This window comes from Hippopotamus amphibius, chromosome 3, assembly GCF_030028045.1.
Source record: "Hippopotamus amphibius kiboko isolate mHipAmp2 chromosome 3, mHipAmp2.hap2, whole genome shotgun sequence".
Taxonomy (NCBI): domain Eukaryota; kingdom Metazoa; phylum Chordata; class Mammalia; order Artiodactyla; family Hippopotamidae; genus Hippopotamus; species Hippopotamus amphibius.
In genome coordinates this window covers 26,446,861-26,474,119 of record NC_080188.1, presented here as the reverse complement: position 1 = coordinate 26,474,119, position 27,259 = coordinate 26,446,861, and the positions used below count along the sequence as shown (strand labels likewise).

Below are 27,259 nucleotides of genomic sequence, written 5' to 3'. Positions count from 1 at the left end.
GGCTCTCCCGAGCCGGGGGTGTCCGTGACGCCGGGCGACGGGGGAACGAGGAGGCCCAGCGCCGCGTCCAGGAGCACCAAGGACGTCCCCGGGACGTCCCCGACACTCTGACTGGCTCGCGGGAGCCGGGAGGCGCATCCCACCCACGCCGGCCTGTAGTCTCAGAATCGCAGCAGGGCCGTGGGAACCCGCCGCCACCGGCCTTGGCGTGCGGGGGCGGAGCCATCGGGGGCCGGGCGATTGCAGGACTGGGCGGGGCGGAGCGGGGCGGGGCGAGCAGGGGCGGGGCCGGGACGCTAGGTTCTGGACTCGGCGGCGCCCGCCGACTTCAGCGTCTCCCAGGCTCTGCGCAGCCGGCGCGCTCCAGCCAGGTAAGGGCGCCGCGGGACTGCGCCACTCCGGGCGGGGAAGCGTGGGGACGGGGATGCGCGCGGCGACAGGAGGCTTCCATAAGCCCAGAGAGCGACCCTCGTGGAACCAGGAAGGACTTTCTCTCCTCCGCGCCGCGGGGAGAACCCCTGTCCCCTGGGGGCCGCGAAGGGACAGGTGCGCGTCCCGGCGCAGCCGCGCCTTCCCGCGGCCGCCGCCTCTCCGCCTCCCGGGCTCCGGCGCTGGCCTCTCCCGACGAGCACCCGCCCCCTTTCTTCTTGGGTCCCTGGAGCGAGGCCGCCCCGCGGCGAGTTCAGCGTTGGGTTCACTTCCCAGCTTCGCCGCGGGGCTGATTCTTCCTCTCTGCTTGGGCGGCAGTGCAGTCTTGATTGAAAGTTGGCAGAATCGACAGACTTTCCACAGTTGCACGTGTGTGAGTGCCTCGCCCCGCCAGCCTCGCGTTTTTTATCTGGGAAATTGTGTTTGAATCTTGATAACAGGGATTCGATGACTTGACTCAGGGAGGGCCTTGACTCGGGGGGGCGGGGTGCGTTTTCCCTCGAATCTTAAATTTCCTTTTGATTTGATTTTTTGGTTTTGTTTTCATGGAAGAATAACACGTTGCTGTGTATCAGGTTCGGAAACTATCTCATCTGTTGCCGTTCTTTGGAAACTGCAAGATTTGATTAGAAGGGTAGAGCTCAGTGTTAAGTTGGAACAACAGGATGACTGGTGGCTAAGTGGGTTTGAAGCCTGTCCAAAATAGTTAAGTGTTTTGAGCATATACCCTATGTTTTTTCAGTGCGTGCCCATTTTTTCCTCTTAGGAAATTCTGAGAATTTACTTTCTTCCCGATGATTCTCCCCTGAAGAGCTGGAGAGGAGGAAACAGCCTCAGCAAATAAGTGGGTTTCCCAAATAAGTTTAGGATTTAACGCTTTGGTTTGTGATGCTGGTTGGCGAGAATCACATGCAGTATGAAGTGTCATGATTATATGGAGAAAAGAAGTGTATAATATTCTCATTATGTATTTGAAAATATTTTCTATTAGGTACATTTTCATTGTTTAGCAAAGACCTGTACTTTCCCAATACTCCAGTTAATCTGATCCGTATATTCTCTCAGCAGCTCTAGGTGCTTACTGCATTGTTTATGTTAATGATCTTGATTCTTCCCTGAGGTTGTGTGCATTTTGGTTTGTAGAACTGTATAGGGCAAGTGTTGCAAACACTTGCGAATCAGTGCAGTGCTCTACGGCATATAGGTCCTTGAACTAGAATTTTCATATCTTCCCTAATAGGAAAAAATATAGAATATTAATATATACTTTAGCACGGTCAACCTGTTTACCTACTTATTCTGTATTAAGATAGTCATCATGTTTTCTCATCAGCTAGTTACTCAAGGGCAGGGGCTATGTTTTATCAAATCATAGTGATGCTTAGAGTATGACAACCTTTGCTCCTTAAGTTCTCCCTTGACACGGTGGCTGGTGGGGTTTTGGGTCTGGCCACTTTTTGCTTGGGGAAGAATTGTTGGTCTCTCTGCATTCCTCTGTGTTTGCAGAGCGCTGGCAGCCTGGGCCTTCGGCCTCCAGGCACACCTCTGTCTACAGGTTCCTCCAGGTTGACCTGGTTGGTGCCTCCCTTCCCCAACCCAGTTCTTCCAGCTCCTTGGTTTCCACCTGACTCCACCCCTCCGTGGGATCCCACTCTTAGGGAGAATTTTCTTATTGTTCAGTGACAGGGCTGTTGATCCTGAGCCTAGTGCGTAGATGTTCAGTAAATATCTGTTGATGACAGTGTCACTTGTTTCAGAGCCCTTACCATGCTCTCCCTTTATCCAGTCTACACAGGCAAAGTGGCGTGACTGAAGTTGAACGCAGGTCAACCACTGTGGAGGCTAGCTACCTTGGTTGGATTAGGGTCATAAATTGGGCACTGGAGTCTGTTAGAAAGGCATGAAATTGGTCCATGGTTACTGCCAGTTCTAAAATTACCCTGTCCCAGGTGATTCTGCTGTGAGAATAGCTTTGTTGAAAGAACTCCAGAGAAGAGAGGCTTAGTAGTTGCCTTCACCTCCAAACTTGCCTCCAGCTGGGCTTGCCTTTGCGTCTCTGCCCTAGCTCAACCTGTCCTTCCTTGGACTGGATTATAACAATTAACTTTCCCACTATGTTTGACTGCTCAGACCTCAGATGACCACAGCTACGTGGTCTAGATGTAGAAAATGACATTTTCTTTTGTTTAGGGAAAACAAGGATGGAATTTTCCCAAATTGTTATCAGGAAAACAAAGCAAAGGGCTTTTAAAAAAAGGGCATAGAAGTCAATATGTTTTTTGTTTTGTTACGTTCTTTTCTTTTTTTAGTTTTTTTCAGTTTTAAGTCTTTAATCCAAGTTATGTTTTTCCCTCTCCAGAAACAAACACTTGGGATTCTTCCAGTTGGTTATTTTGGTATCTATTGCTTGTAGGTGATACTCGTTGCGTTTGTCAGTTTAAAGCATTATCTGCTGACTTCTCGCTGTGGAAGATGATGACTTGGCTCTCTTTTTACCTCTAACCCCCAACCTAACCACAGCTTCCCTGTTTTCCCATCCTTGCAATAGTTAAACGGTAATTTTGGTTAGCTCAATATTCATAGCCAAGCCAAGCACAACTTTTTCTTTTCCTCAGAGTCAGTAATTGCTTTGTTTGCTCACTGGCTTAGTTTTTTATGTACTCATCATTAATTCAACCCAAAACTTTCAACCAGTTTCTTTTTTGTTTTTAAGAACTTTTTTTGAGATATAATTGACATACAATAAACTGCATGTATTTATTTTATTTTTTTTTATTTTTTTAGGATTTTCAGAGTCTTCATCTAAATTATAACTGTGGTGTACTGCCAAATGACCGTCTGCCTTATATGCTAATTAGACTGTACCATTTAAAATATACAACTTAAGGACATTATTTGAAAAATGAATTTATGGTTTGAAAATTTGAGATCACATTACTTTTTCTAATTTGAGAAATATTTTATCATACTAATAATGCTATTTTAAATTTGCACTATAGAAAATGTTAGGATAGAAAAGAAATTGATAAGTAAAAAGAATGTATTAAGTGCAGTCTTATTTTTCAAGTATAAATTTTAGTTCAAAGAAACTAAATAGATATATCTGGGGGTAGGTGTTTATATGGAAAACTTTCTTCTGCAAAGAGGTTTGATTATTTCCAATTCGCTGTGAGTGCATAGGGGTAAAACTGCATGTATTTAAAGTGTACAACTTGATTTTTTTTTCTTATTAGTAATGTATATATGGCAATCCCAATCTCCCAGTTCATCCTGCTGCCCGCCCCCCCCCCCCCCCCCCAATTTCCCCACTTGGTGTCCATGTTTGTTCTCTGCAAACCGGTTGATCTGTACCATTTTTCTATATTCCACATATGTGCGTTACTATACGACATTTGTTTTTCTAACTCACTTCACTCTGTATGACACTCTCTAGGTCCATCCATGTCTCTACAAATGTCCCAGTTTCAACCAGTTTTCTAATTCTTACCTCAGATGAGTCAGGTATTCTGTCAATTTCATTTTCCCGAAAGACGCTGTCCCTGAGCCTCCTGGCTTGCTCTGTCTAGTCTGGACTGGTTGCCCTCTACACATGGGCTACAGATGTCACCCTGAGGACCTCCCCTTTGTCATCATCCTGGGGATCCCCATCATTTCTCTCCTGCACTGGATCTCCTGTAACACATGCCTTTTTCTTTCTTGTAGACTCCTTTTCTTGGTATAGCCCATCATCAAGGAATTTTCTGGTAAAGGATGCACAGGATGTCTTTTTTTTTCCTGTTTATTTTATCTATTCATTTTTTTTCTTTTTTAAAAATCATCTTTTAAAAAAATCATCCTTTCATTAAAAAAAAAATCATGTGTATACGTATGTATGTATGTATTTATGGCTGCTTCAGGCCTTGGTTGTGGCACACAGGATCTTTCGTTGTGGCGCGCAGGCTGCAGAGCAAGTGGGCTCCGTAGCTGCAGCACACGGGCTCAGTTGCCCCGCCGCATTTGGGGTCTTAGTTGCCCCGACCAGGGATGGAACCTGAGTCCCCTGCATTGGAAGGCGGGTTCTTAACCACTGGACCACGAGGGAAGTCCCTTATTTTTTCAGTAATTGCCTGAAAATATCTGTTTCCCACTGAATTGGTAGTTTGTCTGAGTGTAGACTTCTAGGGTGGAAAATCTGAGGCATATTTCCATCACCTTCTAGCTTGTGTTGTTGCTGTTGAGAAATTCAGAATAGTTCTGATTCCTTAATTTTTTCCTGTAACCTGTCTACAAGTTATAAACCTGCTGTGTCCTTTCTGGAAGTTTGTAGAATTTTCTCTTGGCCTCCACGGTCTTGGAATTTTCATGATGTGTGCTATGCTATGGGTCTGTTTGCATCCATTGTGTTGGGTTCTTTCAATTCAGAAATCTCCATCTTTCAGTTAGGAAATTTTCTTGAGTTATCTTGCTGATAATTTCCTCCTCTCTATTCTGTGATGTCTCTTTCAGAAACTATTACTGTTCAGATACTAGATATTTTCTTACCTTTCTTTACTAATACGCCTTTTTATTTCTTGAATCTACTTTGGGGGAGATTTTCTCAGCATTATCATCTACTCCTTCCACTGAGTTTTTCATGAATATAATCATATTTTACATGTTTAAAATTAAAAGCTTTTTGTTCTCTGAATATGCATACATATGTGTTTGTGTGTGGTTTGTGTATCTATTTCTTTCTTTATTTTGTTTCACGGTTTCAGTGTCTTATCTCTTGGGGGAGTTTTTTTGGAAGGTTTTTTTCTTCCTGCACAGACTCAATTTCCCCAAATTGCTATTGTCTGTTTATGTGTTTAGGTCTCTACATTTCATGTAAGAGGCTTCCCTTGTGTTTCTAATACTCTAGGTTGTCAACTAACATCTGAGTGAGGGGTTAAAAAACTTGTTGACTGGGAACTTAACTGTTGGCTGAGTCTTTTATTTGGGGAAAATTCTGATGTTAGTATCGCTTGGGCTGGTGAAGTCCCCAGAAAAAGCTGTCCCCGTCTTTATCCTGGACCGTGGGAAGAGCCTGGCTGCCAGTGATCTGGGAACTAGGTGGAGAAGAAGGCTGAGTGTCTCAGCATCTGCATGTTCACGTAACCTCTCCATGGTATTTCCATGAAAACACCTGAACTGTACCTGGCATACTCCAATCCAGAGACATTCTCTTTTCCACCCTCTCTGGAGTGGTTATATGTTCATGTAACTCCTCTTGAGGAGGAGGTAGGGAAGAAATTCCAGGTGTTTTTGCTGGGGTAGAGAGGGGCAGTCACCAGCTGCTCAGAGTGGCTGGAGGAACCTGGGAGATCCAGTTGCGCTCCAAGGAGACTGTCAATTTTTATTTTATTTTAGAGTACCCCTACCCCCGCAGAGAGTCCAATTGCCTTTGATTATTTAGCATTTTGAGATTCCATGGTAGAAATCAGGCTGTTTCTTGGCTTCCCCTCACCCCACCTAAATGTTTTTTACTATTGTTTCTTCTCTCATTCTCCCCATCCTTGTGGGTTTATCCCTTTATTGTCATTTTATCGGGCTTTCAGGAGGGAGAGAAAGTAGAGAGTTTTGTTCATTTTGCCCTTAGTGCCTGGAGTATAGCTTTCTTAACCAGCCTCTGCTGAGAGACTAGTGTGGTTCAGCCATGGCAGTTTGCTGCCATTTTCCCTGCCTTTACCCACAGTAAACATTTTCTAACCAGCCTGGGTATATTTTCTCACCCAGCGGAGTGTGGGCCCCCGATTCCTTCTTATACCACTCTAAGCATCCACTACCAATTGATTACAGTGGTCACGGGAGGCAAAATCTCTCTCGAGCCCTAGCCTGAGTAGTGTATAGCTTGCTGGTCTTCGAGCCCTTGTTCCTGCTTCTCGTATTAGCTTTTTCTAGGAGGACTCATTCTGTCACCTTGGCCTCTGAATGTTTTACCTTTCAGTGAAGCTTAGCTTCTGTAAGTCTGATGTTTTAGGCTGAAACGTGGGCCTGGTGTCATTGGTGGCCATGTGACTTCAACGGAAATTATTATTTCCTTCTGGAGGCGTTTATCACACAGTTGTGTTACCAGCTGCAGCATCCTCTCTTCCCGTTTCAAAGCTCATGCCTTTCTTGGAATGTGCACCAAGTTCCTGTTTCTGGCTAGGCTGAGCAGAGGTGACTGACCTACCTTGCTCCTTGCAGATGATCACAACTTTCCCAACCCTGTTTAACCAGTTGAGTCATTCCTCAGGCTCCTTTAATGCAGTGTGACCTTCCAGCCTTCTATCTCAGTAGCTTGACAACATCAACATGACTTTTGGCTTATCCATAGAGGAAGGATGACAAGAGGCAGCTTCCACTGAAGTAGGAAGAGTATTGCTCCCACACCATCTTATCTGCTTGGAAAAAGCAAGCTCTGTACTCTCATGATGGCGGCTGTGCATTGGGAATCCAGAAGACACCAGCGCTGGCAGTTGCTGCAGTGGAGCAGATACAATAGTCGTTCTAAAGGATGACAGCGAAGGAGAGGCTGGGTAGAAAACACTTATTCAGCTGGACCTACCGGCTACCATTAAGAACAAAAGCTTGGCCATTGGGAATACCTGCAATGCTCATTCCTCCCTCTGTGCTTCCACAGGCGTCCTTCCCTTTTCTAAACAGAACCTTTGAAGTCATTGTAACCTCTTTTTCCAAGCAGTATAGTTTTTCTCTAATGTGCTAAGTAATTCACGTAAGTTTTTTTGTCTTCTCAGCTGAATTGTGAGCTCTCCCAGGGAAGAGCACATGTCTAGTAAATACGAGATCATGGTACCAGATGAATTTTCCAGATAGTTGTGGACAGTTGGCAGTTTTAAAATATATATATATATAAAAAATATATATATATGGTCCTAATTACCCAATTTGTATCCAGTAGTCTAAATTCACTAAATTCTTAATTAGACTTCACTTTTCTTTGACTGTATAGACTGAAGCAGTAGAGTATTCAATTTAAGTGTTCCTAAGTGTATTATTTTTTCACATTATTTAGAGACAATCCTCATTGAGAACATTCTTGGAAGGACACCGTTAATTTTACTTATTATTATTGTTATTTCTCACCCATATATTTCTTGTTAGCATAGTCTTGTGATTGTCTTGATTTTTATGGCTAAGAAGAGTGGATTTGGAAGAGGGAGGGAAGTGTGTGTGGATTAAGTTTCTAGTCTGCTAAGTTTTATGTTTCTAAAAGAGGAAGATCTCTTTGGATTTCAGCAATATTATATATAGTTTTCCTTTTGTAACTACATGCCATTTATTTTTTAAGTTTGAGAGCTTTGGAAATGCTTAGCTACAGAGTAACAAAATGAAAGACTTGAAATTGTCATATACTACATGAAATGCTTATAAAATACAACTCCTTTTCAAATATCCTACACCCTTTACCTTTAATTTTTGTGAAGTTCTAGCCTGCTTTAGCAGGGAAAGTTTTAATGTCTTCTTCTTATCCTGAATAGAGTTCCAGCAGTATCTTTCTGTTAGCTGTTTCCTTAGAAACTGTCATGTCCTCGTGCATCCCCCAATATTAGGTTTCAACCACAACTTGTGAGAGCTCCACGTGACTACCCCCAAAATTAAATTGTGGGTTTTTTTCCCTTACAAAGTAGTGATTTCAAAGTTTATTTTTCTGCAAACATAATTTAAGCATGCAGTAAAGTTAGTTTTTACCACTGGGGTTACTTTTGTTTCAAAGAAGGCAGTTGGTTTTCTTTTTTATTTTCTTGCTTTGAGTGATAAAAATGCTTGATCCTTTAACCATGCAGAGAAACAGAAATACAATTTAACTGAGTTATGAATGCTGTTATATATGTTAATTTGGGTATGAATGCTTTTTACTTTTTCTTTTTTTAAGGATTGTCAACTTATTTGTCACATATTTAAATCAGTTATAGACGCACTGTGTTAAAGAATTCATGTTCATAGGTTCTGGAATCCTAGCTGAAGGTTTTTGGGGCTCAGAGCTGGTGACGCATCCTGCTTTCCTCCCCCAAACCAAGGATAGAACTCTGCCTGCCACTTAGATTTCCCAGTTCTCAGTGTGCTCTTTGGACTCTCCCTGCCATCATTAAAAAAGAAAAATCATTTTACAGAATTTTATATATTCATTGTTAAAAAATGGAAACAATACTGAAGCTTACAAAAAAGAGATTAAAAATGACCCCAAAAATATTCCAGAGAGACTCTTGGTGAACCCCGTCTCCATCATCTTCGTCATCACTTGACTTTCTACAAATCTTTAGCAACTTTCGAGAAAATAAGTAACCCAAGGAGCATTGTGTGCAACCATTTATGTAACTCCAAGTTCTATAATCTTTATATACATATGTATACACACACACACTAGTTCAGGCAAAATGTTCTTCGGATAACAATATTCCAAATAGACATTTTCTTTTAAGAATAATAATAATGATAATTGTTATTTTTAAAATATTTATTTAGTTAATGTCAGATGTTAGTTGCAGCAGGCAGGCTCCTTAGCTGTGGCATGCGAACTCTTAGTTGCAGCATGCATGTGGGATCTAGTTCCTTGACCAGGGATCAAACCCGGGCCTCCTGCATTGGGAACACAGAGTCTTGTCCACTGTACCACCAGGGAAATCCCAAGAATAATTATTATTTTTAATAGCTTGGTAACTGTCATGTTAATATACGGTGATATTTTGAACCACTCCCCAGTGGTTGGACATATATATTTTTTTGTTTTTGTTTTTAAGTAAGTAGTGTTGCTATATGTTTTTCCCTTTTGGGGATTGTTTCTTCGGGAAATATTTTTCAAAATACCACTCTGGGATTAAAAGATTTCTAGTTTCTGTTAATCATTGTCAGAAAGACACAAAATAATAATTTGAAAAAGCTTACTGGCTATATAAAGTTATATAAAGTTTCCATTACCTCTTTTTTGACCTTTTGGATCCACAATATCTCCTTCGTGTGAAGATGTAAGGTTTGTCTGGAGTTATTGGGGCCATGCCATGTATCTGACCAGTTGTAGGTCAAATAATAAAGCCCGAGTAACCTGACAGGTTCATCTGCAGAGGCTGTGTTCTTGTTGATAAATGTCTGTAGCCGCATTTTATTTTGTTGGATGTCTGGAAGGAAAAGTTTCCAGAGATCAGTAACAAAACATGGAGAAGTTGTCATGGTATCTGTGAAACTACGTTTGCCCTTAGTACCTGGTCTAGGGTTCATGAACCTTTCTGTAAGCAGGGGAAGGCATTATATGTTCACTAGGGAATTCCAACCCTCCCACCCATTTCCCCATTCCTGGACTGCATGAGGAAGTAGGAGGGGTAGGGCAACCAGTAACAGGAGAGAATTTTGCAGTAATGTAGTTTCTTGATGAAGAACTAGAGCAGAGTGAATTCCTATTCAGATTTTCCCTGACATCCTTCTGTCTAATGTTTAAAGCCTAGGCTAGATTTCTAAGTTAGCTATTAAGTGCTATTGTGTTCCCATGCCTCAGGTTTTCCATCAAGTGAGCAAAGCATAATGACACAGTCCACTTCAGAAAGATTCATGGCCTAATGCTTGTAAAGGACTTTGAGCTTTTCCCAGAGTGTTTTATATATATTCATGAGTAATGAGATGGCTTGCTCTTTTTAGCAAAGGGCATCTATATTATGCCCATTTCATAGATGAGAAAACTGAGCTTCGCAGAGGATAATGACTTGTTGAGAATCAGACTGTAAATTTAATGTAGTGTCTGTGGAATTTTTCTTGGACTTTGTTGAACAAGTGGAATCTAAAATAAATTCTGCACGAGTATATGTGTTGCGAAAGTGGGTTTTACAGTTTTTAAGGAGATATTACCTTTTGGGGGAATAAGCTACTCCTTTGTAAGGAGGAATCATGTTTGACAAATTCACTAGAGTTCTTGGAGAACGTTAAATAATTATGGGAGCTAGGGATAGACTGTGATTTTCCACGTGCTTTTGAAAAGACTCCACACAAAGGCTATTAAATAGATTGAGTCAGTGGGAGGCTGGGAGAAATGTTTTTAAAAGTCAGGAATGGGGAGGGGACTGAAGACAGAACAAAAGTTAAGCATAGGTGGACATTTCTCAGGTTACAAATGTGAGTAAACTATTTATTACTATTTTAACAACGAAATATGTAGAAGAGGGAGTACACAGTGTAAACTCCAAGTTTACAGTCAGCACGAACCTTTTGGGACACTAAAAAGCCAAATTGCTGGTCTCAAGTTTATGCAAAATGGCAGGGAAGTGGTGAAGAATGCATTTAGGTGAAATGAATCCATCTGTACATGCAGATGGATGTTCTAGTTTTCACTCAAGAAAGAGATTCAGGTATTACTGTAAACTCTTAACTGAAGGCATTGATTCAATGTAGGATTTGGAACAAAAAAGCTAGCTACGTCTTAGCTGTTGTTACACACAATTCAGAAATGCCACCTTACCCATTTTCATGATCCTTCAGCGTCTAAGATAGTTTCATCAGTGTATCTTAAAAACATAATGCACTTAGAAAAAAGCAAATATATTAATCGGCAGCATAGAGGATTGAGTAAAATAGGCTCCCATCCAGCTCGTCGTTCTAGAAAGATAAATGCTGAAGAGGCATGTGGACAGGATGCGCCCTCTTATACCGTGGCAGCCTGAGCTCCATGGTACAGGAGGAGCATTCATTTGCACCTTCTTTATTCCTAAATAATGCCCCAATGGTCCCCAGTAGTTCATTGAGCACATAAGATGTGCCAGGCTCCATGCTAAGCTCTTTACATTGGATTATCTCACTTGAGCCTCTTAACAGCCCTATAAAGTGGGCAAGATTATTTTCAGCATTTTACAGATGAAGAGCCTGAAGCTCACGGAGATTCAGGGCAGTATGGCTAAGCGGTGGAGCCAGAGTTCAGAACAGTCCAGTCTGACTCCAGAGTGTACTCCGATAGCGCTCCTGAGCTGTGCGCACTGAGCTACCCTCTTCCCCCTCCCCCTGTTATTTTCCTTCCTGGTCAGCAGAGTTGGACAACCTAGAAGAAAACGTAAAGGTCTGCTTCAAACAAAACGAAAAGCAACCAGTTCCTCTGGGGATCATTCCACACTCCTTGGTACTATATATATCCTAAGATGTCTTCAGAGCGGCACTAGTGACTAGAAATATTCTGTGAGCCAGACATGTAATTTAAAAGTTTCGGGACTTCCCTGGTAGCCCCTGCTCGCCACAATGAGAGAAAGCCCATGTGTAGCAACAAAGACCCAATGCAGCCAAAAAAATAAATAAATAAATAAAAGTTTCTAGTTGCCACATTAAAAAAAGCAAAACGCAACAAGTAGAGTTAATATTAATAGTATATTTTGTGTAGCCCAATATAAAAAATATAATTTAACCATGTAATCATATAAAAATTATTAATGAGATATCAGAAACAACTCAGGAGCTTGATATGAGCAATACAGTACAGTACAATTCAATGCAATACAATGCAATTCAATAGAATATCTTATACAGTGCAGTTGATAAAGCAAGTTATTAAACAGTTAATGGAAACATATTTTATACCACTTCAATTTTAAATTTTAAACTAAAATTAATTAAAATGAAATAAAATTAAAAAATTAGTCCTCAGTTATACTAGCCACATATCAAATGCTTAATAGCTTAATAGCTATTTGTGGCAAGTAGCTACCACATTGAATGGAGCAGTTCCATAGCATAAGTTATTCTGTGTCTCCAAAGGCCTGAGGACTCATAGATTCTCCATTCCCACCCTATCCCTTGACCCCTCCCAGCCCCCATGTCATCCTCCCTGCCTACCATGTACAGTTGTGCAGGTTGTACACTGCCAACTCTGGGATGTCATTCACATGGAAGATCTAATAGATTTGTTTACTGTAACAGTTTTTTGGAAGATGAAAGTAAAGTTTCTAAAGGAAGAGACACTTTTTCCTAATTCATGCAGAGGCATTCTTTTGAGGGTGGGGAGACTGTGACTGTAGTCCTTTTATACCTTCCTAGCATTCCAGCAGTTGGGCCCAGGCATTGTTCTCTTGTACGCTCAGCACTTTTCCGGTGCCCACAGCCTATGGCTGAAAGTAAGGAAGCAGCTTCAGTCAACCTCTCCTCCCCCCAAAATAATGTCAGGAAGCCACAGTCACTTTTCACGGTAGTTTACCTTGGAGCCATGTGTCTTATTCATAATTGTATCCCCAGTACCTGGCACGTAATAGGTGCTCAACACTTTTATTGATTTGAACTGTCATCTCAGAGTTCATTCTGGGCCCCTGTATTGTATCCCGAGTTGCCCTTAATGAATCTGATCTAGGGCTGATTTATCCAAGTGCTGACCTGGCTCTCTCTATCACTGAGTCACAGCTCACCCTTCATGTGGTACCCTTGTTCTAAATAATAATTGTCATGATTGTTTTTGTTACTAATAATAGCTACCATTTATTGATCACTTTACGTCAAGCATTGTGCTTAGCAGTTTATATGCATTATTTCACTTAATCTTCCCAAACTTCTGTAGAAGGTAGGTACTATTATCCTGTTTTACAAGGAGGACACTGAGGCACTGAGAAATTAAGCAATTTACCTGAGGTCACACAGCTAGTAAGTGTCAAAGCTGAAATTTAAAACCAGTTTTGTCTGACTTCAAAGCCTTCCTATGCTTTAAGTAACAAGATTGGGCTTCTCTTTTGGTATCTGGGGTCTGACTGAGAAGTGATCACACTGTCTATAGTGGACTTATTATTTGTTTGCCCAGACTTCCTTCCTCAGAGGATCTTCTCTGTCCACAATCCAGGTGGTTTGGGTGGCGTTGACACCAGTGCCAGGGATGGTCATGTGACTCAGCTTTGGCCCGTCTGAGAAGTGCCTCCTCCACCTGACCAAGGGACTGGTTCAGAGGTGAGCATGTGACCCAGGCTCACTCAGGCTCCTGTTCTGCTCCAATTTAGGAAAGGAGGCATTCTTTTCCTGTGGGAATTTTTGGCTGCTGGAGTAATGTAATCTACAGCTCCAGGTGACTCTCTTTCCACTACATGGAGGAAGCTGTATGAAGTAGGAGAGAATGAACGAAGCTGGCATACAGTGAGCAGTAGCACTGAGTGGTGGTGAGAGCATAGACAGCATCATTTGAACCTCAGGATTCAGATGTGCCTGAAGCATCTAGGACTTTTCAGTTATGTGAGCTAATACCTTCCTTTTGGTTGTGGGTGTGCCTAAGTCTAGTTATTTGCAATTGACAACCCTGCCTGATAGACAGACTTTTCAGAAGATATTTTTATCTTGGATTTCCCATTGCCATTCTCTACCCTTTGGATGAGCTCACTGCTTCTTGGGCCTTGGTGCCTCCTGTTGTCTGCCTGGAGATCTTTGCTTCCTGTAAACTCTGTACATGTGCAGCTTGCTTCTTCCCTTTTTGGTCTGTGAGCCCTGCCCTAGTGAAGGGAGGTACCACACTCAACCCAACCGCTCCCCGAAACTCCCCCCAACCCGCTATCCCCATGGCACAGCCCACCCACAGGGATAAGGATTGTGCCATGAGTGGAACATTAGGGAAATCTGTTCTTTGTAGACATTAGAAAAATTACTCATCAGCCTGCTTTTAAATGTTGATCAAAGACTTCTGAATGCTTAACTCATCTGGCCCCTGACACTATCTGGGATCCCAGCCAGTTTCGCCAAGGCATTGCCTCTTATCCCCAGTTTCCTTGGCTCCCAGCCTCTCTGATCAGCTGTCTTATGTACTCTCAGCTCCCCTGTGATTCTGAGCTTCCATCCTTCTGCTGGCTTCCTCCCCACATCTTTCCGGTGGCCCTCTGAGGGCATTGTTCCATTGTGAATCAACATTCCCACACCCCCGCCGCCTCACAGAGTGAGAACACTCCCTCCTCTGCCTCTCTCTCTGCTATAGCCTTCTCCTGGCTTCCCTTTGCTGCTTCCAGGTCATGCCAAAACCCTGTCTCCTTTGGAGTTCAAGCCCTTCATGCAAACACCATTCTGGTTTCTCCTTTTGTCACCAACCTCTTGGTCATTCTGCTTGGTAGACTCACCTGGTTCATGGTCTTCCTCCCAACTCTGCCATCTCTGAATTCATACGTACAACTCACTTCCTGTGTCTGCGATAAGTTGTGTAGTTGCCTTGAGGTAGTTAAAGGGAGTGGCTAATTGTGGCCAGCGTGGAATATAAGGGAGACTTCGTAAAAGAGATTACTTATGATCAGAACCTTAAGAAATGAGTAGGATTTCAACAGGTGCTCTTCTAGGCAGAGAGAACAGCTCAAACAAAGGCATGGGGATATGAAAACTTTTAGTTGCTTGAGCTCTTGGAAATAAACAGTAGGATGGGAAGAGGGAACCCAGTTGGGATTTGACATGATAATATGTACTTAAGATTAAGGAATAACCCTAAGGAGGCTCCAATGTGGAAAATGCAAGGGAAGGACCAGTCTTTGTTATTATTATTATTTTTTTAATTTTAATTTTTTTGCATTTGTTTTTTGTTTTATTAGAAGACCTGACTTCCCTTTATTATTATTATTTATTTTTGGCTGCATTGGGCTTTGTTGCTGCGTGGGCTTTCTCCAGTTGTGGCGAGGCAGCGGCTACTCTTCATCATGGTAAATGGGCTTCTCAGTGTGGTGGCTTCTGTTGTTGTAGGGTACGGGCTCTAGGCACTCATGCTTCAGTAGTTGTGGTACTCAGACTCAGTAGTTGTGGCTCGTGGGCTCTAGAGCACAGGCTCAGTAGTTGTGGTACACGGGCTTAGTTGCTCCGAGGCACGTGGGATCTTCCCAGAGCAGGGCTTGAACCCCTGTCCCCTGCATTGGCAGGTGGACTCTTAATCATTGTGCCCCCAGGGAGTCCCCCAGCCTTTATTATTATTTTTTTAAGCTCTTTATTGGAATATAATTGCTTTACACTCTTGTACCAGTTTTTGAGGTACACCAAAGTGAATCAGGTGTATTTATACATATATCCCCATATCCCCTCCCTCCCGCGACTCCCTCCCACCCTCCCTGTCCTGACCCTCTAAAGCATCACCCATCATCTAGTTGATCTCCCTTTGTTATACAGCAACTTCCCACTAGCTATTTTACATTTGGTAGTGTATCTATGTCTATGCTACTGTCTCACTTCATCCCAGCTTCCCCTTCGCCTCCCCACCCCCACCCCAGTCCCGTGTCCTCAAGTCCATTCTCTATATCTGCATCTCCACTCTTGCCCTGTCACTGGGTTCATCAGTACCATTTCTTCAGATTCCATATATATGAGTTAGCATATGGTATTTGTTTTTCTCTTTCTGGCTTACTTCGCTCTGTCTGACAGTCTCTAGGTCTATCTGCCTCATTACATATAGTTCAATTTTGTTCCTTTTTAGGACTGAGTTATATTCCACTGTATATATGTGCCACATCTTCTTTATCCATGCATCTGTTGATAGGCATTTAGGTTGCCCCAGCCTTTATTATTAAAGGGAGAAGTACTCTGAAGTTTTCAGGCATAGGATGATATTGTAAATTACAAGAGTAACCCAACTCTGTTGGGTTGATTATAAAAAGAGAAGAGGAGTAATTAAAGCAGTTGAAGGAAGTCCATAGTAAGACTAAGGCTGTAGAGAGAAGGGATAGTGGAAGAAAAGGTGGGAGGATTTGCAGAGCAGACTGGTTATGATAATGCAAGGAGCAGGGCAGAGAAACCAGACAGGACATCTGCTGCTTAGCAGATGGGAGAGATTGAGGCTCTGCCTGGTGACAGGTGGTTTGAAGGTGTAGGATGCTGGGGGAAAACAGCTGCATACTGGATGGAAATCAAAGCAGTGGGCCTTTTGATTACCTTATGTATAAAGAGTAAGATGTTTATTTCATGATGGTAAAAATCACTAAAATTATGTAAGCTTGGGAATTCCCTGGCGTTCCAGTGGTTAGGACTCTGCACTTTCACTGCCAAGGGCCCAGGTTCAGTCCCTGGTAAGGGAACTAAGATCCTGCAAGCCACATGGCATGGCCACACACACACACAAAGTTATGTAAGCTTAAGATGTTTCTCAAACTGTTCTGTAGAATGCTACAACTCTGGGAGATGTTTATCAGGTTCAAGGGAAATAGAAAGAGTTCTGTGATTAAATAAGGTTGGGAAATACTGCATTCTGTGATTCACAGAGCCTGTTCATGTATTAAAGGTTCTGAGAAATGTGCACAAGGAACCAGTTTGACAATGTTTAACCCAGATTTCCCCAAATATATTTGTTCATTCAGCAAGCATGCGTAAACACATACTATGATAGTATGATTTGGCCACTGTGCTGGCCACTGGTCCTGCAGTAGAGAATAAAATCAGCCCATGTGCCTGCCCTTATGAGATTATGGTCTGGTGTAACCTGACAGGTTCTGAGTGTTCTGGAACACTTTGGGAAGCTTTGAGTTGAGGTGTCTAGATATTCTTGTTTGTGCTCTGGAGTGTAGCAGAGCAGATTATCTACCTGCCTGTCTGCCTCCATGTCTCTGCGTTACACCAGTACCTCCACTTCTCAGAACGTTTCCTACACCTCCTGCCTTGGGGATGGACAAAACTGATGACACAGCAACTTTCAGGTCTGGGAAGCTGGTGACTTGCCCAAGGTCACCCAGCCAGTTAGTGGCAGAACCAGAGCCAGAACCCAGCTCTTTGGGTTCTAGGTCCTATGCTCATTCCATTCTTGGTGAGAAGGGACAATTCGGAATGCCTAAAAATTGAAAAAAAAAATTAGGTAGACTAACAGGTTGAGTGAGATACCGTGGAGTATGCCAATTTTGTCAATTTCAGTATGCCAATTTCAATCCGCAGGGCTGATTTATACATTACCGCCACCACCACCACCGTCATCACTAATGTTGAGTAATTACTATGATCCATGTACTGTGCTAAGCACTTTATATATTTTTAATTTTTGCAGCTCTGTGAAGTAGTAGTGATCACCCCATTTAATAGATGAGGAGACAAGCTCAGAGAGGTGAGTGGTGTATCCATGTTCACACAGCTAGGAAGGAACAGAGCCAGGCTTCCATTCTAGGCTGTTTTCAGAGTACACACGCTTAACTTCATTTTATATTAGGTGAAATTTTTTTCTCTGCTTCTAAAATTCCCTGTCAAGATCCGTCTGTCTTTTCTCCCTTGTTCTTTTTCTTTGTAAAAACCTGACCTCGGAAAGGATCTGATCTTTTATTTATTGCATGTCAGGTAGCATTCATCAGATATTTAATGAGTACCTACTATGTGAAGGAACTGTTTTAGGAGCTGAGGATCCAGTGGTGAATACACAGACTAGGTTCCTGCTTGTATGGAACTTACAATCAGTGGGGAGATCACACGATTGAAAACAAGAAAAATGTCATGTAGTGATATTATCATGCAGAGAATTAAAATCCCTATTTTAATTTAACCAGAGTGACTGGTTATCTACTTTAGATTATGTGGTCAAGGGAAGGCCTTTTAACGAAAGTGACATTTAGGCTGAAATTTGAGTTATAAGAAGTTATTGGTTAGAGAGTGAGCAAGAGGGAGCAGGTGGAGTGATTTTCTAGATAGAGGAACATGATTTGCAGAGACCTCCCCATGCTGTGAATTTGCTGTGTGAAGGTCAGGAAGAAGGCTAGTGTGGTTGAGGCATAGTGGGCCAGGGAGAGAGTGGTGCTAGATGAGGTTGGACAAGTAGGTGATGTACTAAGTTGAGAGATTTTTAGTCTAAGTGCAGGGAAGCCATGAGAGGGTTTAAGCAGGACTGAGGACATAAGCTGATTTATGTTTTTAAAAGTTTGTGTTGATTGATGAATGTAGAAAGGATTATAAGAAGATAAGGAAGTAGTGAGACCTAATAGGAGGATGCTGCAATAGTCCTGACGAGGGATGATGGTGGCTGTATCAGTTATTGCCACAGTAATACCATGTAACAAACATCCCCATAAACTTAGTGCCATATAGGAGTAAAGATTTATTGTTTGCTTGAGTCAGTGGGACAGTTGGGTAGTTCTGCTGTTCTGGGCCAGGCTCAGCTGATCTTGACTGGGCCTGCCATGTTTGTGATCAGCTGTGGGTCATGTAGGCAGCTCTGCCATATTGCCTGGTTTTCCTGATGTGTTTGGGAGGGCCAGCTGGCTGTCAACTGTCTTGGATGGCCTCAGCTGAGATGGCTGGGACAACTCTGCTCTCCTCTGTGTGTTTGTGTTATATCCCTCTAGTAGGCCAGCCTGGGCTTATTCTGAGGCTGGTCCAGTCATAGTCTCATTGGTGTTCACTAAGAAGCAAGAAAGGAAGTAGAGAGGAGTAAGCAGATTTTTAAGCCTTAGCTTGTGTCAAATTTGCTACTGTCCCGTTGGTCAAGGCAGCTTACAAGAGTACATCCATAGTTAGTGTAAGAGGGCGTTGCCAAAGAGCAGGGATACAGAGAGGTGTGAAAATATGCGGAGAGGCTTTAAACATCGGGGGCATTAGTGCAATCAGTCTATTCACTAATGAGAGAAGAGTGAAGAAGAGACTTGAATATTTAGATTAGATTTAGAATATTTTGGAGGTACAGTCTGAAGAACATACTGATGGATTAGAATTGAGGTATGAGAGAGAGAAATGAATTAAAGATAACGCTTAGATGTTTTGGCTGAGCAGCTGGGGAGATGGTGAAGCTATTTACTCAGATGGTAAAGACTAGGTAAAGAGCAAATTTTAGAGGACCATCTAGCACTCTGTTTTAGCCATTTTAAGTTTGAGATACTTGTTAGATATTCAAATAAAGATGTTGGGTTTGCAATTGAATATATAAATCTGGGTTCTTGGGGACAGGGCTAAAGATGTAGATTTCAGGGTTATCAACCTGTTGATGGTATTTCAAGCCGTGGAACTGGATGAGGCTGCCCCTGAGGAGGATGTATGGTTGAAGAAGCAAAGCAAGCCCAGGATAGAGCCCTGGTGCACACCAGTGTTTAGAGGTAAAGCAGAAGAATAGAAGCCAGCAAAGGAGACTGAGAAGGTGCAGCCTCTAAGATTGGAGAAAAATCCAGGAAACTTTCGTGTTCCAGAGAACCAAGAGAAGCTAAGCATTTCAAGGAGAAAATGGTCAGCTATGTTAAACTGTTGGGAGGTCAAGTGAGACAAGACCTGGGAAGTGACCACTGGGTTCTGGCAACAAGGCTGTTCTTGGTGACTTTGGCAAATGCAGTCTTAGTGGAATGATGGAGACAGAAGCCCAACTGGAGCAGTTTGAGGAAAGCACGTGAATTGAGAAGCAAGGATAGCAGTCCTGTCTTTCAAGAGCTTTTGCTGTAAAGGGGCTCAGAAGTGAAGTTAGAGGTGAGTGTGGGTCGTGGCAAAGGTTTATGTTTGGGAGCGTAAGTGATGCTACTGTACCAAAGGGGATGATCTAGTTGAGAGGGATTAGGTGCACTGAAGAGGGGGAAACTGTAGGCCAGAAATGTTTGAGATGGCAAGAGAGGATGGAATTGAGAATTTAGAATAAACTTAGTCGGTGTGTTGCCTTCTTCAGGGGTACTTGGGTGCCATGTTTTATTTCTAATTTTGTAATGAAGAGGTGTGTTTACCATTGTAACTGTTACAGCCATCAGCCAGGGTAGGGGAGAATGTGAGTTCTATTGTAGCCCTGGGCAGACTGAATGCCTCTGTATTAGGCTCATTCAGCCTCTGTTGTAGAGGAGAGACCTCTTTGGAATGACTCTGTGTTGGTGTTCAGTGTTTCTTATCATGATAGGAAAGCTGATAAATTCAGTTTCTTAGATTTTGATACGAGTAGCAAGTTTGGCAGGTCCAGGACTTCCCTGCTGGTCCAGCTGTTAAGACTCCGCACTCCCAGTGCAGGGGGCCCAGGTTCCATCCCTGGTCAGGGAACTAGATCCCACGTGCTGCAGCTAAGATGCAGCTAAGACTCGGGGAAGCCAAATAATTAAAAAAAAAAAAAAAGTTTGGCTTCCCCGAGCCTTAGCTGCATCTTAGCTCTGCAGGCAGAGCTCAGAAGGGAATGTGAATGAATGTGCCACTTCCTTGCCCAGGTTCTTATACCAGTATGACTTGATGTTTTGATCAATTCAGTAGATCCTAGACCAGGCACATGTTCTGGAATTCCAGCTGAGAGATAGAAGTTTTGCCGTTTACGCTTTTGAGGCCAGTGTAACTTAAATTTGAAAGTATAATGTAAAGCAACTATATTAAATGAATGGTAATTTAAAATGTATTTTTTATAAGTTGAAGTGTACATTTGGTGGTATTTAAGCAACTATTTTCATCAGCCTTCCTGAGGTTTGTGCTCTGTGTGGGTTGGGTGAGGATGGTGGTGTGAAAAAAATGCAGTACCCTGTCTTAGAGTGTCTTCACAGCCTTGGAAGATTTTTGTTCAGTTGTTTTGAATCTGCTTTGCTGTTTCACTCATGTAAAATTTTGGTGTCTCCTCGTGCAATTCATATTGTGAACTGAGAACCACATCTGTTGCCACTCTGCCTTTTACAGCTTTGTGATTTGGTGGAAATAATACTGAAAAGAACATCTGCTAGGGTCTTAGTAATTCTTATATATATAGCAGTCTGAGGACTGTTCAAAGTTAGCAGAAATATCATGAAGTCAAGAAATAAGATGTAAATCAGATGAAGTCAGAATCTCAAAATGTAAATGCTTCTAGTGTGAAGCTGTAGATCTTCGGAACTGTTTGTGTTTTCTGTTACATTAGGTCTTTCAGGAGGATATATCTGAAAATACTTGGCCCACCAGAAAGGTACCTAATAGCCTTCAAAAAATTTTACAACAAATATATTGATTATTATATTATTAACATAATATTTACATTTCTGTGACATATTGGAGGGTAAGTCTGAAACTGAATTTCATTCAACTTTTGTTGAAAATGAGCTGAAGATAGTGTTTAACTCTTTGCCACACCTACTGCAAGAATGAAGACCATTCTCAGCAATCAGACTGTCGACATCCCAGAAAATGTCATTACTTTGAAGGGATGCACAGTTATTGTGAAGGGCCCTAGAGGCACCCTGTGGAGGGACTTCAATCACATCAGTGTAGAACTCAGTCTCCTTGGAAGGAAAAAGAAGAGGCTCCAGGTTGACAAATGGTGAGGAAATAGAAAGGAACTGGTGACTGTTCACACTATGTAGTCCTGTACAGACCATGATCAAGGGTGTTACACTGGTCTTCCGTTACAAGATGAGGTCACCTCCCCATCAATGTTGTTATTCAGGAGAATGGTTCTCTCATTGAAATCCAAAATTTTTTGTTGGAAAATACATCTGCAGGCCTTGGGTGAGGCCAGGCATTGCTTGTTTGGTGTCTTAAGCCCAGAAAAATGAGTTGATTCTTGAAGGAAACGACATTGAACTTGGGTGAAATTGAGCTGTGTTGATTCAGCAAGCTGCAACAGTTAAAAACAAGGATATCAGAAAAATTTTGGATGGTACCTGTGTTTCTGGAAAAGGATCAGCTCAGCAGGCTGCTGAATGAGATCTGAGTGGTCTGGCTGTAGAAACAGCAAGATGGCAATGATTCTTCAGACTCATTTGTGATATTTTAAAGATGCAATAAAAGCTCTTTTGATTTGGAAAAAGAAAAGGTAGTGTTTAACATATATAGCCCAGGGATCTTACTTATTTACCTAATTCTATCCTCTACTCCTATTTCTTGAGTTAACAAGAAAACCTGTCTAGCTCAGCCCAGAGAGAAATGCTTTTATAAGGCTTTATTTACTAAGCTATTATCAAGTATTAATATAAGAAATCACCAGGTGAGGAATGTTTTTATAATTTCTGCCCAAACTTCTGTTGAAGATGTATCATGTAAATCTTTCATTGCCCTTTATGATCCTCTAAACTAGTTTGTCCTTAGAATTTAATGACAGGGAAAATTTTTCTTTTGATCAATTGGTTGTATCTTACGATAAAAAATTACTATCCTATGAAGCATTATGTTATCCTTTGTTCCCTGGGTTTTGAGAAGCTCCAGATTTAATGCTCTGATTATCAGTGTGTAGTAGCATTGTAGTATATGTGCATTCATTAGGGAAATTAAACTCTATGGGTTAACACAGAAAAGAGAGAAAGAAGCATCATTTTTTTTTTTTTTAAAGCTTGGACCACATTTTTAAAATTTAATTTTTATTTTATTTTGGAGTGTAGTTGATTTACAATGTTGTGCTAGTTTCAGGTGTACAGCACAGTGATTCAGTTATATATATACATATATCCATTCTTTTTCAGATTCTTTTCCCATGTAGGTTATTACAGAATATTGAGTAGCGTTCGTTGCCACACAGTAGATCCTTGTTGATGATCTATTTTATATATAGTAGTGGGTGTATGTTAATCCCAAACTCCTAATTTATCCCCTCCTCCCACCATTGCCCTTTGGTAACCACAAGTTTGTTTTCAAAGTCTGTGAGTCTGTTTCTGTTTCATAGATAAGTTCATTTGTGTCATATTTTAGATTCTGCATGTAAGTGATACCATATGGTATTTGTCTTTTTTTTTTAAACTTTTAAAAAAAATTTATTTATTCATTTATTTTTGTTTATTGACTGCTTTGGGTCTTTCTTGCTGTGTGCGGGCTTTCTGTAGTTGCGGAAAGCAGGGGCTACTCTTCATTGTGGTGCTCAGGCTCCTCACTGCAGTGGCTTCTCTTGTTGCAGAATACAGGCTCTAGGTGCACGGGCTTCAGTAGTTGCAGCACGTGGGCTCAGTAGTTGTGGCCCACGGGCTTAGTTGCTCTGCAGCATGTGAGATCTTACCGGCCCAGAGATTGAACCCGTGTCCCCTGCACTGGCAGGCAGATTCTTAACTACTGCACCACCAGGGAAGCCCGTATTTGTCTTTTAATGACTTACTTCACTTAGTATGATAATCTCTTGGTCCATCCATGTTGCTGCAAATGACATTATTTCATTCTTCTTTATGACTAATATTCCATTTATATATGTACTACATCTTCTTTATCCAGGCCTCTGTTGATGGACATTTAGGTTGCTTCCATGTCTTGGCTAAATAGTGCTGCAATGAGCATTGGGGTGCATGTATCTTTTCAAATTATGGTTTTCTCCAGATATATGCCCAGAAGCAGGATTTCTGGCTCATATGGTAGCTCTATTTTTAGAGAAACAACAATGTAAAGAGTGCGGGTGCTTCTCTTCACCATTTCACTCCAGCAGCGTATGCTCCAGGGGGTGTATGCATCTTGAGATGTAGGAACCGCCCATTCCCCTTGTCTGTCTTCGTCTGCCAAGGTCTTTCCATGAGAATCTCACAGTGCTCAATGTGATTTCAGTGGTTAAAGATAAGTTTCACACATATTGTCCCTTGAGTCCAAACCAACTATTGACACTTTATCTGATGCTAAACCAAATAATCAAAAATCTGCTTTTCTCTCTGCTAGATTGTTTGCAAAAAGGCCTTCATAATTTCTCTCCCGGTACCTACTCCACCTTGAAGAATCTGGGCTTGGCCATGTGACTTGCTTTGGCCAATGAGATAACAGCCAAGGTACATCATTCAAAGACATGAAATGTGTTGCATATTGGGGCTTGCTCTCTCTTAGTGTTCTTGGAATTTTGAGAACCACATGTATAAATCCACGTTGTCCTGTTGAAAAGGCCACATGGAAGAGAAGTGAGGTGTCCTGGCTGATAGCCTGCAAGTGCTAGAAATGTGAGTGAGGCCATCCTAGACATGCAGGCCAAAATTGCCCACCCAACAGAATCAGGAGCAGTAATACATTTTTATTGTTTTCATTCGAGTAGTTATAGAGGGGATTTGTGGTGGTGGTTATTCTCATCAAAAGCTAACGGATGTAACTTCCAGTGCTTAGTGGACGTTTTTGCTGATGTTATGTTGGACTTATCCAGAGACAGTGTGGCCGTGTCTTCTGTGGAATATTCAAGGCTAATTTTGATTATGTTAAATTTCTGCTGCATGTGCTGATGTGAGAACCAGCCGCCGCATAAACTTTGGTTCCACTCTGCTTTTTTTGTTTTTTTAAAAGCTCTTTATCGGAATATAATTGCTTTACACTGTTGTGCCAGTTTTTGTGGTACACCAAAGTGAATCAGCTGTATTTATACATATATCCCCATATCCCCTCCCTCCCGCGACTCCCTCTCACCCTCCCTATCCCAGACCTCTAAGTCAACACCCGTCATCGAGTTTATCTCCCTATGTTATGCAGCAACTTCCCACTAGCTGTCTATTTTACATCTGGTTGTGTATATATGTCAGTGCTACTCGCTCACTTTTGGTTTCTAATTTCTCCTTTTACTTTTAATTCTCATCTGTATATTGTTTACATGTTGAACGTGTGTTTTTTTCTTAAATTTCTTTTGTTGAGAATAAATTCAGGTAACATTAAAACCACAGTTTGAACCATTTTAAAGAGTACAATCCTGTGGTGTTTAGTATTGCCGTATAACCACCACCACTACCTAATTCCAGAAGATTTCTATCACTCAAAGAAGAACCCTGTACTCTCTCCTCCTCCACCTCAGTTCTTCCTTCATCCCATCCAAACAGTAATCTACTTTTTTTCTCTCTGGATTTGCCTACTCTGGACATTTCATATAAATGGAATCAACACAACATGTGGCCTTTTGTGCCTGGCTTCTTTTACTTAGTATAATGTTTTCAAAGTTGTCATGTTGTACTGTATACTAGTACTAATTCTTTTTTATGGTGGAATAACATTCTATTGTATGGAGATATATATATACACACACACGTATATATGTATATGGAGATGTATATATCTCCATTCATCAGTGTGTGGGCATTTGCACTGTTTCTGCTTTTTTTGGCTATTATGACTAATACCACTATGAGCATTAGTATACAGGCTTTTGTGTGAATATATGTTTTCAGTTCTCTCGGGTATATACGCGTACTTAAGAGTGAAACTGCTGGGTCATAGCTTAACTCTTTATGTTTAACTTTCAAGGGACTGCCAAACTGTTTCTCAAAGTGGCTGCACCATTTTACACCAGCAGTGTTTGAGGGTTCCAGTCTCTCCATATTCCTGTCAATCCTTATTTTCTGTTTTGTTTTTTTTAATCTTTATTGGAGTATAATTGCTTTACACTGTGTTAGTTTCTGCTGTACAACAAAGTGAAAGAGCCATGTGTATACATACATCCCCACATCCGCTCCCTCTTGAGCCTCCCTCCCAACCTCCGCATCTGACCCCCCAAGTCTTCACAAAGCATCAGGCTGGTCTCTGTATTAGCTTCCCACTAGCCATCTATTTTACATTTGGTAGCGTGTGTATATCGATGCTACTCTCTCACTACATCCCAGCTTCCCCTCCCCCTGGTGTCCTCAAGTCTCTTCTCTACATCTGCATCTCTGTTCCTACCCTGCCACTAGGTTCATTGGTACCATTTTTCTAGATTCCATAAATATGTGTTAGCATATGGTATTTGTTTTTCTCTTTCTGGCTTACTTCACTCTGTATGATAGACTTTAAGTCCATCCACCTCACTACGAATAGCTCAATTTCATCCCTTTTTATGGCTGATATTCCATTGTATGTGTGTGCCACATCTTCTTTATCCATTCATCTGTCGATGGACATTTAGATTGCTTCCATGTGTTGGCTATTGTAAATAATGCTGCAGTGAATGTTGTGGTACATGTATCTTTTTGAATTATGGTTTTCTCCGGGTATATGCCTGGTAGTGGAATTGTTGGGTCATATGGTAGCTCTATTTTTAGTTTTTTAAGGGACCTCCATATTGTTTTCCATAGTGGCTGTATCAATTTACATTCCCACCAACAGTGCAGGAGGGTTCCCTTTTCTCCACACCCTCTCCAGCGTTTATTGTTTGTAGATGTTTTGATGATGGCCATTCTGACTGGTGTTAGGTGATACCTCGTTGTGGGTTTGATTTGCATTTCTCTAATGATTAGTGATGTTGAGCATCTTTTCATGTGTCTGTTGGCCATCTGTATGTCCTCCTTGGAGAAATGTCTATTTAGGCCTTTTGCCCATTTTTGAATTGGGTTGTTTGTTATTTTGATATTGAGCTGCATGAGCTGGTTGTGTATTTTGGAGATGAATCCTTTGTCAGTTGCTTCATTTACAAATATTTTCTCCCATTTTGAGGGTTGTCTTTTTGTCTTGTTTATGGTTTCCTTTGCTGTGCAAAAGCTTTTAAGTTTCATTAGGTCCCATTTGTTTATTTTTGTTTTTATTTCCATTATTCTGGGAGGTGGGTCAAAAAGGATCTTGCTATGATTTATGTCACAGAGTATTCTGCCTATATTTTCCTCTAAGAGTTTTATAGTGTCTGGTCTTACATTTAGGTCTTTAATCCATTTTGAGTTTATTTTTGTGTATGGTGTTAGGAAGTGTTCTAATTTCATTCTTTTACATGTTGCTGTCCAGTTTTCCCAGCACCACTTATTGAAGAGGCTGTCTTTTCTCCATTGTATGTTCTTGCCTCCTTTGTCATAAATTAGGTGACCATATGTGTGTGGGTTTATCTCTGGGCTTTCTGTCCTATACCATTGATCTATATTTCTGTTTTTGTGCCAGTACCGTACTGTCTTGATTACTCTGCTTTGTAGTATAGTTTGAATTCGGGGAGCCTGATTCCTCCAGCTCCATTTTTCTTTCTTAAGATTGCTTTGGCTATTCGGGGTCTTTTGTGTTTCCACAAAAGTTGTAAAATTTTTTGTTCTGATTCTGTGAAGAATGCCATTGGTAATTTGATAGGGATTGCATTGAATCTGTAGATTACCTTGGGTAGTATAGTCATTTTCACGTTGATTCTTCCAATCCAAGAACATGGTATATTTCTCCATCTGTTCATGTCATCTTT

General features: G+C 41.6%; 1 protein-coding gene and 1 pseudogene across 5 annotated transcripts in view; both read left to right on the top strand.

Annotated features, from left to right (window-relative positions):
• Nucleotides 1-326: 326 nt before the first annotated feature.
• Nucleotides 327-27,259, top strand: part of TEC (tec protein tyrosine kinase) — a 141,521-nt gene continuing 114,588 nt past the window's right edge. The window contains exons 1-2 of one of the 5 annotated variants that reach the window (XM_057728008.1): nucleotides 13,229-13,323; nucleotides 23,827-23,933. The gene's annotated coding sequence lies outside the window, so the exon portion shown is untranslated. Of the gene's footprint in view, nucleotides 372-666; nucleotides 803-13,228; nucleotides 13,324-19,662; nucleotides 19,741-23,826; nucleotides 23,934-27,259 lie in introns of those variants that run through there. The other 4 variants (XM_057728009.1, XM_057728012.1, XM_057728011.1 and 1 more) reach the window with 4 other exon arrangements.
• Nucleotides 21,345-21,906, top strand: LOC130849260 (60S ribosomal protein L9-like; annotated as a pseudogene).